The sequence below is a fragment of the Callospermophilus lateralis genome, unplaced genomic scaffold, assembly GCF_048772815.1.
Source record: "Callospermophilus lateralis isolate mCalLat2 unplaced genomic scaffold, mCalLat2.hap1 Scaffold_160, whole genome shotgun sequence".
Classification (NCBI taxonomy): Eukaryota; Metazoa; Chordata; class Mammalia; order Rodentia; family Sciuridae; genus Callospermophilus; species Callospermophilus lateralis.
The window spans coordinates 1,980,421-1,992,479 of NW_027512699.1; the positions used below are offsets into that span (position 1 = coordinate 1,980,421).

Consider the following 12,059-nt stretch of genomic DNA (forward strand, 5'->3'; position numbering starts at 1 on the left):
CCTCTTCTGGAAATGTCAGTCAAATCATTTTTCCAGACTCATCTCAGGTGCTTTCTAATCTGTGAAAACTTTCTTGAAGTCCTACATTTCTTGATACAGTTGCAGAGCATCCAGTGTCCCTCCAGTCCCACAATTTGTCTCCACTATAGTGCTTTTGGCATAGTACTAAAGTTATTGTTCACCTTTGGGAACAATATAGAATTATATACCCTGATATTGTCTGGTGCAATGGAGCAAAATGGAGACTACCTAATCTTAAATTTTAACTTCAGAATTTACTGGGTGTTGGACAATGGGTAGATTATTTAGCTTTCTGCACCTCAGTTTTCTCATATGTATTTTTCCTTATAATGCTGTTATGAAAAGATACATAAATTTACATTCGTAAAGCAATTAGAGGTGCCCAAAGGAATCACTCAGTAATGTTTACCTATTATATTTTAATGTAGGGGACTTCATATTTACTTTTAACCTCACCAGGCTTAATATGTATCAGAGTTTAATGCATGCTGAATCAAAATATATTCAATAAATAGAGGCCACTGAAACTAGGGACTGTATGTTTATTTTTTATATTTTTGTCATTTTAAACAATTTAAATTTAAGTGGTGCTTCTAACTATAATTCATCTGTAATGAAAACTTGGCTTTCAGAATTACTCTTAGAGGAAACAAGGGTCAGTATTGTCTTGATATATTGCCTTGAGGCTCTGACAAAACTTGGAAATAGACATAGGCATGCAATTGTCTGCATTGGAGTAAGCAACCAAATTATCATTAATTTGTGTATGTATACATGCATGTGCATAATTACGTGGATATTTGTGATTCAGGCTTTTTTCTTTGTCTTTAATTTTAGCAAATAGCAATACCTAATATGTAATTTTTTAAAAGTAAATTAATCTCTGTCTCACTTGACTACATAGAAACTCACACCCAGGTTATTTTAGTAAATACAAAACATGTATTTTGAGAAATAATTGGCTTCAATTTAACATACTGTTATGATTTTTTGTATGAAAAGTAAAGCAGCATTCATTCATTCAAAGCAATATATATATATATATATATATATATATATATATATATATATATATATATATATTACAAAAGTATATCAATGTTAACATCTGCTTCTTTAAATACAATGGTTAACAAGGCTAATGGCCACTGAGCCACACACTGTTCTTTCTACAAATTTCTACATTGGATAATTCTTTCATATTTTGATACTTGGAAATAACTTTCTCTAAATGAATGGAGTCTCCAGTAGTAGGGACTAAGCCTTCTTTTAAAAAGAAAAAAGAAAGTTAAATTGGAGGCACAATGATAGTAGTCAGTAGACCATTGTGGTGGGCAATTTTGCATTTGCCTTTTTCCTTAGCCCTGAATTATATATAGTTGGTAATAATCTGCCTTTCTGTGTAATATCTCAAAGCCTTTATAGAATGAGCAGAAATATAAATACATTTGTATATTGTTTACATACATATATAAAATATGTTGAATTGGCCTCCATGCTATCATAATTTTATTCCCAAAATTAGAAGTATCAACACAGAGTTAATTAAACCTTAATTAGTTTCCTTGAGGAAAGAAAATGTTGGCAACTGACATTTCATTTACATTAGAAGTGTATTTTTGCTGAAGAAAAAGGAGTTTATATTACACATTACCAATGTCCAGCGATATACATGTAGAAATAACACTCTATAAATGTCGTAATAGGTTAGATGTTGGAATCTACTCCTTTTGATACAATCTACAAATGTTAACTTGTCTTCTAAGTGAACCAAATAAATTTCACACCATAATATTACAATGGTGGAATTCCAGAATACCAGAAAAGAAGTTGGACAGTTAACCTAACATTTCCATTATAACTTAAGATCATTTGTAGGTAAAAAAACTATTCTACCTTGAAAAAAAAAAAAAACAAAGTGTTATTACTTTGTTAACAAAATGTTCACTTTATTATCTCTAATTCTTGTGACTAAAGTCTGTGAGTCTGATCTAATTAAAAACAGAGAGTACCTTCTCTACAGGCATTTTCTAGGAATTTCAATGTGATATATATCATCTATCATAAGCAGAGCTTAGAAAACTGAAATCTTCAAAATGGTTCGAAGCTCTCCCTTGCATTCATTTGTACTGGGTTTCAAACCTCCATCTTTATATTTAGTTAAATAAAAAAAGAAGCAAGTGCACCAAAACTACATGAAATTATCTAAACAGGTCTTAATGGTTTTTACATCACATGGTCCTATTGCAGAATTGTATAAGCAGAAGTTTTCAGCAATTACCTCAGAGACATCAGAACTTTGTAGTACCTTCTCCAAACTACCTAAGACCCTTCTTTTTCCTATGGTTCTAGTGGGTAGCTGTAATATTAGAAGGACATCTTTAAATTGGAACTCTTTGGGCCTCACTGTTTTTCTAACCATTTGGACTCACTATGACCTTCTGCTTAACCCATGGTTTAAAATCCAGGGATTGCATTTAGAAGGTCATCCCAGGGCTACAAACCCAGATTCAGAATTCTAGTAGGCAGCTATCAAGGAGATAGCTGAACAATGCCATGATATCTACTGTTACTATTGTTCTTTTGTAAGATTATTTGAAACTGAATACCCAGAATGAATCTTACATGGAAAGCCAAGGGACTCAACTTTTATATATAGAAAAATGTCCAGTAAAAAAACAAAAGCAAACCAAATTATTTTGGGATCCATACAACTGTGTGGTAATCCTGAGTATATGTTCATCTTCAGCAGTTTTTATTGGAACTTATTTTTAACTCTATTACTCGGTAAAATTTAAATACATTTCTAAAAGGCAAATTTTAAACAAAATAATACGAAGAATGTAGAGCATGAACAGATATGCTACTTTTTACCCAAATTTTGTAATCACAAGTCCAATCATGCTTCTCTATAGTTTAAATTTTCAGAAAACTCACAGGATTTAATGTTCAAGAGACATGACCTTCTAAACCATGTCCAAATATCCTTCCTACCATTGTTTTCCATTTCTGTCTTTGCATTTATTTTGCTTATTTTAAACTCTCCTCAAGAGAGTTAATCTGATTTCATTAAAGTTCATGACAAAATCATTTGTAAAATTAAAAAAAATTCACAAAATTAAAATAATATAAAAATATTCATTTTTTGGAAAAATGTCTTTTTAAAAAATATTTATATTTTAGTTGTAGTTGAACAAAATACCTTTATTTTATTTCTTTATTATTATGTGGTGCTGAAGCTGGAACTCAGAGTCCCACACAGGCTAGGTGAGTGCTCTACCACTGAGCCACAAACCCAGCTCTGGAAAAATGACTTTTTGATAATGTGGATAAATTTTATCTATCTTAGACATAAGAAAATTTTTTAATAAAAGGAAAACAATTATCAACACAAGCATGCTGAAACTATTACCATTGTCTATTTTTTAAAAATCTCTAAGCTTGTAATATGGTTTCAAAATTGTATGCTAGTTTCAATATCAAATGGTGCACATTTCTGATCCAATATTTATGCCTTTGACCATAAGTAACTTTAAAATAACTTGAAAAACATAACAAAGAGAAATTGTTAATAAATATAAGTAGGTCAAAACAGACAGGTTTTTAGAACTACAATCCTGATGGTGTTTCAAGCTTTAAATAAAAAGGGAAGGAATTAATCCTGCTCATTCAAGAACTTCAATATCAATTTAAGATATTATGCCTGGAGATTTTTCTTTTTGTCTCTGACTTGACTAGTGAACAGTTTCAGACTAGCTGCAAACCATATGTGCTAAGGCTTTTTATGACATCTACATATTTTAACTTTGTTTCTTCTACAAAGAATGACAAAAATGGAAGCAAAATAAATAAACATGGAACGTATTCCAAATACACACACATTTATTATTTTCATTAAAATAATCAGGGGGAATAAAAGTAAAGAGGGGTTAAATGATATTCCAAAACTTACCCAGGCCATGAGTCAGGAAGAGAAATCTTGGATTGTAAGTCCAGTGGTCTAGTCACTGGTTTGTTCACTTCCTGTGCAAAACATCCATACACAATGCACAATTCATATTCCCCCTTCCTATCAAGTGGTTTTCAAAAGAAACACGCCATTACCTTTCCCACATATTGAGGTTCAGAGCCCATGTACTCCTCCAGCACAAAAAATTGATTCCATACCCAGCCACGTTTAACTCGTTGGAAATGTGATCGTCGCTCTGGCAGATGGATAACATTTTCTCTTGGTTCTGTGCCTAAAGTCTGTTGTGGCTGTGGTTGAAGTGGTATTAGGAGACCTCCATCAAACAGGATCCAGAGAAGCAGAGATAAACAGTTCCTTGTAAGCATTGGCAAAAGGCTTTCCTATAGCAGAGTACTAAAAACTCCAGTGCTTAATATAGAATTCTGGAATCCAGGTTTGAGGGGCCTGTGGTCTTCACCACTTAGATTTCTGTTTTATTGCAGAAATGATAATCCAGGCATTAATCTTTTTGAAGCTTCTGCTTTATTATATTCCATCTAAGGGGACCTATGAAATAGAACAAGAAAGATACATTAAATTAATAAGACTTCATAATGATATCATCAAAATTGTCATTGTATCTCCCAACATTTAAAGAAACTAAAAGGAAAAACTTTAAAGTACTATCTTGGGAAATATTCAGGGCTATTTAAACTGTCGTAAGTTGAATAAATTTTACAAAATTTTTCCAGATTGAAAAGTTATAAATTAAAATAAAACAAGATGATTTTCTTTAAACAATAATATGTTTAAATTTAATTATCATTTAAAGGAAAGAACACAGATAACTTTTTAAAAGTGAACAATAAGAAAAGGATTTTGCAACTTCAGCACTTGTGACATTTGGGGGTGGATCATCCTTTGTTTCTTAGAGACCCTTTATACAATTTAAAGGTTTTAGAAGCACCTCTTTATGTACTCTAAAGACGACAGTATAACTTATCCCATTCCAAGTTATGACAACCAAAAATATCTGCAAAGTTTGAAAAACTTTTCCTGACAGAAGAAAAATAGGTCAAGATGGAGAAGCAAAGATTTGAAGAAAAACAAACAAACAAACAAAATCCCCCAAACTATTATTTTAAAGTATAGAGATTCCTAAAGTAAGAGAACTGAAAGAAAATAATTACAAATGTAAAATGAATAAAAATATCTCACTAAACCTCAAATGATTCATAAATTCATATTGTTATAAGAACTTTTAAACTTTAAGTAGAAAACGTGCTTCACCAGATTCACTGTACTAGAAACATTGAATGTATAGGAATAATTCTGTAGATAAGGTGCAGTGTACAGCAAATGTGAATCCCTATGGCCAGGGGCAGGGGATATCTATTCTGCATTTAGGTATAATGAGATTTGAACTTTCCTTTTAATAAGCATTTTTTTTTTTTTTACTTTTGCCTAATGTTCAGTGACTAAAGACATTATGTGTTAGTTTAAAGAAAATAGACAGGGACTTTAGATAGTCCCTCCAAAATCATAAACAGAAAACAACCAGTCAAATAAATAATTATAAGCAAATTATGCCAATAATATGAAAAAGGCAACCCAAATATCCTGAAAACTTAACTTAGGTGAATAAAATCCTTCTTTAGGTGACAATTTCATTGAGAGCTACAATAGGACCATTCCTGTGTTTTATGAGCAGGTATGTGGAAAATGGTGTTGTTCCAGGGAGGATTTATAGCATTAGGGCCACAAGGCCCAGAGCCTATGAGGGTTTCAAGAGCCAAAAATGTTACAGGCCAGAAAATATTCATAATACTTTCTAAAGAAGAGAACTGAAACCAAAGTTAATAATGGATTGATTAAACATCTATAAAAAATGGAAATTTTTGTCAACCAATCAGTTTTAACTAAGGCCAATACATACTCAGTCATGTATCATAATTAAAATGTATAAATAATTCTTCACAAATATTGTAATTTAAACATTTGAAGTGGGAGCAGTTCATTACACTTGAGATAAGATGTGCAGTGTGCAGTATCCAAAAGTCATGCTCTGGAAGTATTCTATAAGGACATTCCTAAAATAAAAAGCACAAAGAGGCATGGCATTTTCTCTGTTACCCAAAGGAGTATGTCTGTCAAAACATAAATATTATATATTTTATTACATTTGTAATTGTGGTGAATATATTTTATTATGTTTGTAATTGTGGTGGAGTGATGTTTCTATAATGTTAATTACACCTACATTTTCCATTATGGTAACCACCATTTACACGTGTCTATTTAGTAAAAAAATGGTGATAAGGGAATGTACTCTACTTCTAAATTATACACTGAATTTCAGAAACTTAGGATGAAAAATAATGTACAATATCTCACTATTAAGTTGTATATTTATTACTTGTTAATACAACAACATTTTAGATCAGAATAAATAAACATATAGTAAAATTAATTTCACCTATTTATGTTTGCTTTATTTAATGTATGAAATAAAAAATTAAACCTACATAGGCAACTCAATTATGCCTTACATTATTTTTTGTTGGAAGGCACTAGTTCACATATTAGAGTTTACAATCACAAACTTTGACTGAATATTATTCTTAACATTCAAAGGCAAATACCTAAAATGAAATATGTTTGTAGGAACAATGCATTAGGAGGTTAGAAAAAAGATGAGTCTATTTTGAATGATCATAGTAGGCATATTTTCCTCATCTGTTTTTAAGTTTAAATTGCTAATGTTAACTTGTGAAATGTATTATTGACTTAAACTTTTCATTTATTCTGTTTCTTCTCATACCCAACTCAATCCTAGTCCTATCGTATACAGGTTAGATGGGGAGATAAACATGAAGAGGAATTCCAGAACTCTAACTTCTCCTTCTACTATAAGTAATTGGTTTGTGCTTCTGCCTTCTTACTTCCGTGACATTTTTCTCCTCCACTTTTTTTGAGATGTGAGGTTCTGAAACCCAGAGTTTAGAAAGCATTCACATCTAAGTTCAATACTCAAAACAAATATTTTCTGTTGTATATTTCCAATACATTTAAAACTTGCATCACTTTTTTAAAAAAAGTAATTAAAAGTTTATTCCAGCTATAATGCAGGTTATACTGACTTTAAGGTAGCATCACATGGCATACTTTTGAGTCCATTCCCAAGATATTCTGTTGTGCTTATGTCTGTGCAATATCTGTCACTAAAGGGTCATTTGGGTTTGGATCACATAGCAATGAAAAAATGGATAAAAGAACTTTAGAAATAGTTAAAGCAAGAGACCATTGTGATCTTAGAATATCAAGATAAATGTTGCCATCACTCTTAATATTTGGATAATAAATTCTTGTTGTAAATGCAAACTTAGCTGGTTTGAAGAGGTAGTCTATAGGAAAATGAATTGTCAAGAAGAATACACCACGCTTATATGGGCTGTCATAAGTTCCCATAATTGTATCTTGCAAATGAATTAGAGCATTTGTTTTTAAGTTGAACATTGGGTTATATTCACCCTCATTACCATTAGAGGTTAAAAGTGTTTAAAAGATGAGTTTTCATCTCCTATGGAATAATAAATAAGAATTTCTAATCTACCTATGTTCTCCTTCTCTGTAGTATTAGAACATGGTTCTGTGATATGAAGTAATTAGTTCACAAATAATCAGTAAGTAGTAAACAGTATAAATATAACATGAAAAGCTTGTTATTTCATAAGTCAGTTTTCCATAAAATTTAAAACTTGCATGACCAAAAATGGCAACTAAATGCAAAATATATGCATAAGGCTGAATTTAACTGGAGCCACAGGAAAAATCACTGTGGAACATAATGTTCATTTCTCTCCAGGTCACATTTGGTTCGTTCTTTTGACTCTCATAATAACATGCTTTGTTTCTTCCACATTTTTGTGTATATCTCTCTTTCTCTTTTCTTAAGTAGTCTATTACTTATATCCATGTAATTAAGTCTTTTTTTTAAAGAGAGAGAGAATTTTTTTAATATTTATTTTTTAGTTATTTGTGGACACAACATCTTTATTTTATTTTTATGGGGTGCTTAGGATCGAACCCAGTGCTCCGTGCATGCCAGGAGAGTGCATTACCACTTGAGTCACATCCCCAGCCCCGTTATTAAATCTTTATCTTTTTTTTTTACTAGTATATTTCCATTTGTTCCATTTCTATGACCAAATACTTGGTACTAAAAAAAATGTAAGTATTATGTATTTCATTATGTCTTTTAATTATAAAACAAATGTTCATAAAATTTTAACTTAGACCTACATTGTTCAATATGGTAGCCACCAGTTACACATGATGATTTAGAGGGGTGTTTAAGTAATTTATTTTTGCAAATATCCTCGTTAAAATGATGATTGTGAGTGATGATTTTATGGGTTTTAGGAGGCATCTATTTCCATGAATTCTGCCAATTTAATATAAACTTTGTAGGAGGAAAAATTAATTATAAAATTCCATATCACATGTGATATTTCAGAATTTATTAGGACTGCATAAGGTACCTCTGCATGCTTGACCTTTGGCAATTTCCCCCTCTCTTGAGTTTAAAATCTTCAGTTTATATTAATACTAATAATCTTTATTAGAGGAATATTCTTGCACTCTTTCTGGGTGAAATGATGGTTAAAGAGAGGATGGGAAGTAGTGGAGGTGTTTCTTTTATCATCTGTTTTCTCTCCAGTGTTTATAGTATTCTCTGTTATATGGTAGGTACTAAATCCTTGTCCACCACCATGTTCAGTGGATTATTCACAGGATGACAGTAGTTAATTTTATTGAACACTTACTAGTTACACAGAGCACTGAATATTCTGTATCTTTACAACAGCTCTTTGAAGTGGATGGAATTGTAGTACACAATGTACAGAAGAAATGGAAAAACCTAGAAGTTAGAAGACTTTAGCATAGTCCACAAATTAGTACATAGCAGGTAGGTTTGAATTTGGGAAGTCTGACCCAGAGTTCATACTCCTGGTTGATATGGTATGCCACACCTCTATTAATGAATGCATAAACAGATAAAAATGTCAACGGATTCAAATTCTAGCAAGATAAGGAATATTCACTTGAAGGCCTGAGATCAAATATTTTTTCATAAACAGAAGTAGGCATTTTAATATTGGTTAGTTTAAGTTTCCTCAAGTAATTTAGCTCTTCTGTAGAAGAGAAGATTGAAACTATCAGGTCAATGTAGTTCAATTGAAGTCAGAACATTCATGAATCCTTTTTTCTAACCCCAGGAAGTGAGAAGGACACATAATTTGAGAAAAAGACAGAAAAAAAAATAATTCAATGTTTTACAGCACTAGTATGCTAACAGTATTGGATGGTGACTGGGGATTCTGAAAGTGCTCCTACAATGTAACTAATCCAACTAAGAAGTGCTAAACTAGTCCTGTGACTTGCACTAACTGCTGTACTAAGAAGAAGGCAAGTTGTTCCCAGTAACTGCAAAACTGCAGGGACTCTGAACTATGGGTGTTGTCCTAGGTTAGACAGGATTGGCATCCTATTTGACTCACTTGACAACTCTGGATGTCAAAATAGTTCCAGGATTGGTTTCACTAAAGATAAATAATTCTAATTAATTAATAAAAGGATGGGCCTGAGAATTATATTTATCTTAGATGTCATGTTAAAAGAAATCATATGATGGTTTTATACTAAGTAACAAGTAGCTTTTGACTATGGAATAAAGTCACAATGTTCTTCTACCTGTAGAGGATATAGATGACTCCATAAATATTTATTAATTTCTTTAGTCAACTAAAACATGTATAAGTACAACTACTAACTCATAATTATTTTGTGAATCTAACATCCATTTCAAGTCTGTAGATCTCTGCAGTCCTTTAATAATCAGTTGAACTGATATTTTCAGTGCATGATGGTTCTCCCCACATATCCAAGCCTCTGGCCTCAGCTGTCAGCCAGAGAGCTTTAAAAGTATAATACCACAACAACGAGAAAAAAAATTGCAAGCAAATTGAAGGACTCTGGTTCTTAGTTGAACTGGAAACAACTATCCATGACATACAACATCAGCTAAACTATAAGGAAAAAATACATTGAGCCCCTGTATCAATGATGCTGTGATAACTTCAGAAAGTTCAGACTTATTGTGATGTATCATTGCTTTGTGTAAGCAGAAGAACCTCAAAGAAAACTTAATCATTAAAAAAGATATTGCCAGAGGGCTGTTTTATTCCATATATCGACTTCGGACATAGTGTTTAAAAATCCATACTTGTCTAATATTACTAAACTTTGTGGATCCAAAGTAGTTTTCCAAAGACTTCCTAAAAATGATTTGCATCTCTAGGAGCCAAATATATCTTTTAGCACAAAGGAGAGTTTTAAAAAATTCAAAAAGATCATATATCAAAGCAGGGGATGGTGGGTTGCAAAATTTCTAAGGACTGTGAAATTTCCCTGTGTGCCTCCAGAGCTGAGATATAGGGGCTATGGTTTGTGAAGCTATTTATTTAATTTTGTATATGTTTGCTTTTAAGAAAAATACTGATGAGGGGCCTTATTCATATTCATAATTAAAAATGCTTTTCAGGAAGTTTTTATTAACCTGACAGATGTGTTAATTATAGCTAACATTCTATGCCTACGTTCATTATTGGATAACTCTTTAGTGGTAACAATGCTTGTGGTATATTTTAAAATAATATTATATGGATTCTCAAGAGCACTTTTCAAAGATGAATGAAAAAGAAGAATCATAATTTTTCTTGTCCCTTCTTTTGATAAATGGACTTTTAATTTGAAATAGTAATTGAAAATGATCCCCTATCCAAATAACATGAGGGACAGCTCAAATGATAAGTAAACTGCCCTCTATCTGTGTTGTGAACACATAGACAAATATTGATTTGGACAGATGTACTGGGCTTTTCTTTAATTTCATAAATTTCTTTGTGTTCCCTCTTTATTGCCATGAGACTCCTTATTACTTTTTATGCAGCTAACCATTTATTGCTTTTTAGACAGTCAAAGCCAAATTCCCCAAACTAGATTTTTTAACAGATTAATACATCTCTTCAAGAAGTCTATGTCATGCTATGTTTTCACACTCACTCACTTTGAACTCAAGGTTTTTTATATGACAGACAGAAATAGATCTTCCATATCTAATTTGTTTTCAGAAAGTAACATTTTGTATTTATTCAAGTTTAAATTTTTTTGTAGTGAATTTATTTTTTGCATATGCAATAACAGGGATATAGAGGTATGTTTAATGGTGACACTGTGTACTTAAGGGAAGTCATGTCTTTTTTTCAAGTTAGAATTTCATAATAAACATCAATTTGTTTAGATATTGCAGTTTGAATCATTATGATTAGGAAGAAATATCAATAATGTATTTTTAAGGGTAGTGTTCACTGAATCTAATCCCAGACACAGTCTTTGATAAGGCCATACTTTAGATGAATTTACAGTGGAATGTTATAAAAATATTAATGGCAAATTCACAGCCTTAAATTTGAGAAACTAATCATCAGTTATAGAAACCTTGCAAGGAAATATATGTAGCATCTATACTATACTGTGTATGTCATGCCAAATTAGAAACTACTAAAAATAATTGACTACCAAATAAGCACTTTCAGTTTCTTCATAGCTATATTAATTAAATAATGTAAAATTAGTATCATCTTAAAAGTTTTTAAATCTAGTATTTAGCAATGTCTATATTTTGATGTACCTACACATAAGAAAAGATTTATTTGGAAATGGTATTGCTTCATTTTGAGCCAGTTTAATGGAGGAAGTTAGAAATAAAAAAAAATATAAAAGGAAGAAAGAAGAAAATAAATTTGAAGGTTTTTTTTTTTTTTTTAGTTTAAATCTAAAAATGTTTCCTAAAGAGTTTATATTCTATGCACTACAGCAACATGTAGCAGCGGCAAATTAGATTATGGGACCTATAACCTCATCAGTGGATATGAATGGATTACTTGATGGTAACTTGAGGCAGTTGGGCCATGACTAGAGGAAGTAGGTACTGAGAGTCACTTGGATGACATCTGTCCTTGGCACC

The 12,059-nt window shown here is 31.4% G+C and overlaps 1 pseudogene; it reads right to left on the minus strand.

Moving 5' to 3' along the window:
• Window positions 1-7,168: 7,168 nt before the first annotated feature.
• LOC143389396 (ubiquitin-conjugating enzyme E2 D3 pseudogene) lies at window positions 7,169-7,438 on the minus strand (annotated as a pseudogene).
• Between the last annotated feature and the right edge of the window lie 4,621 nt (window positions 7,439-12,059).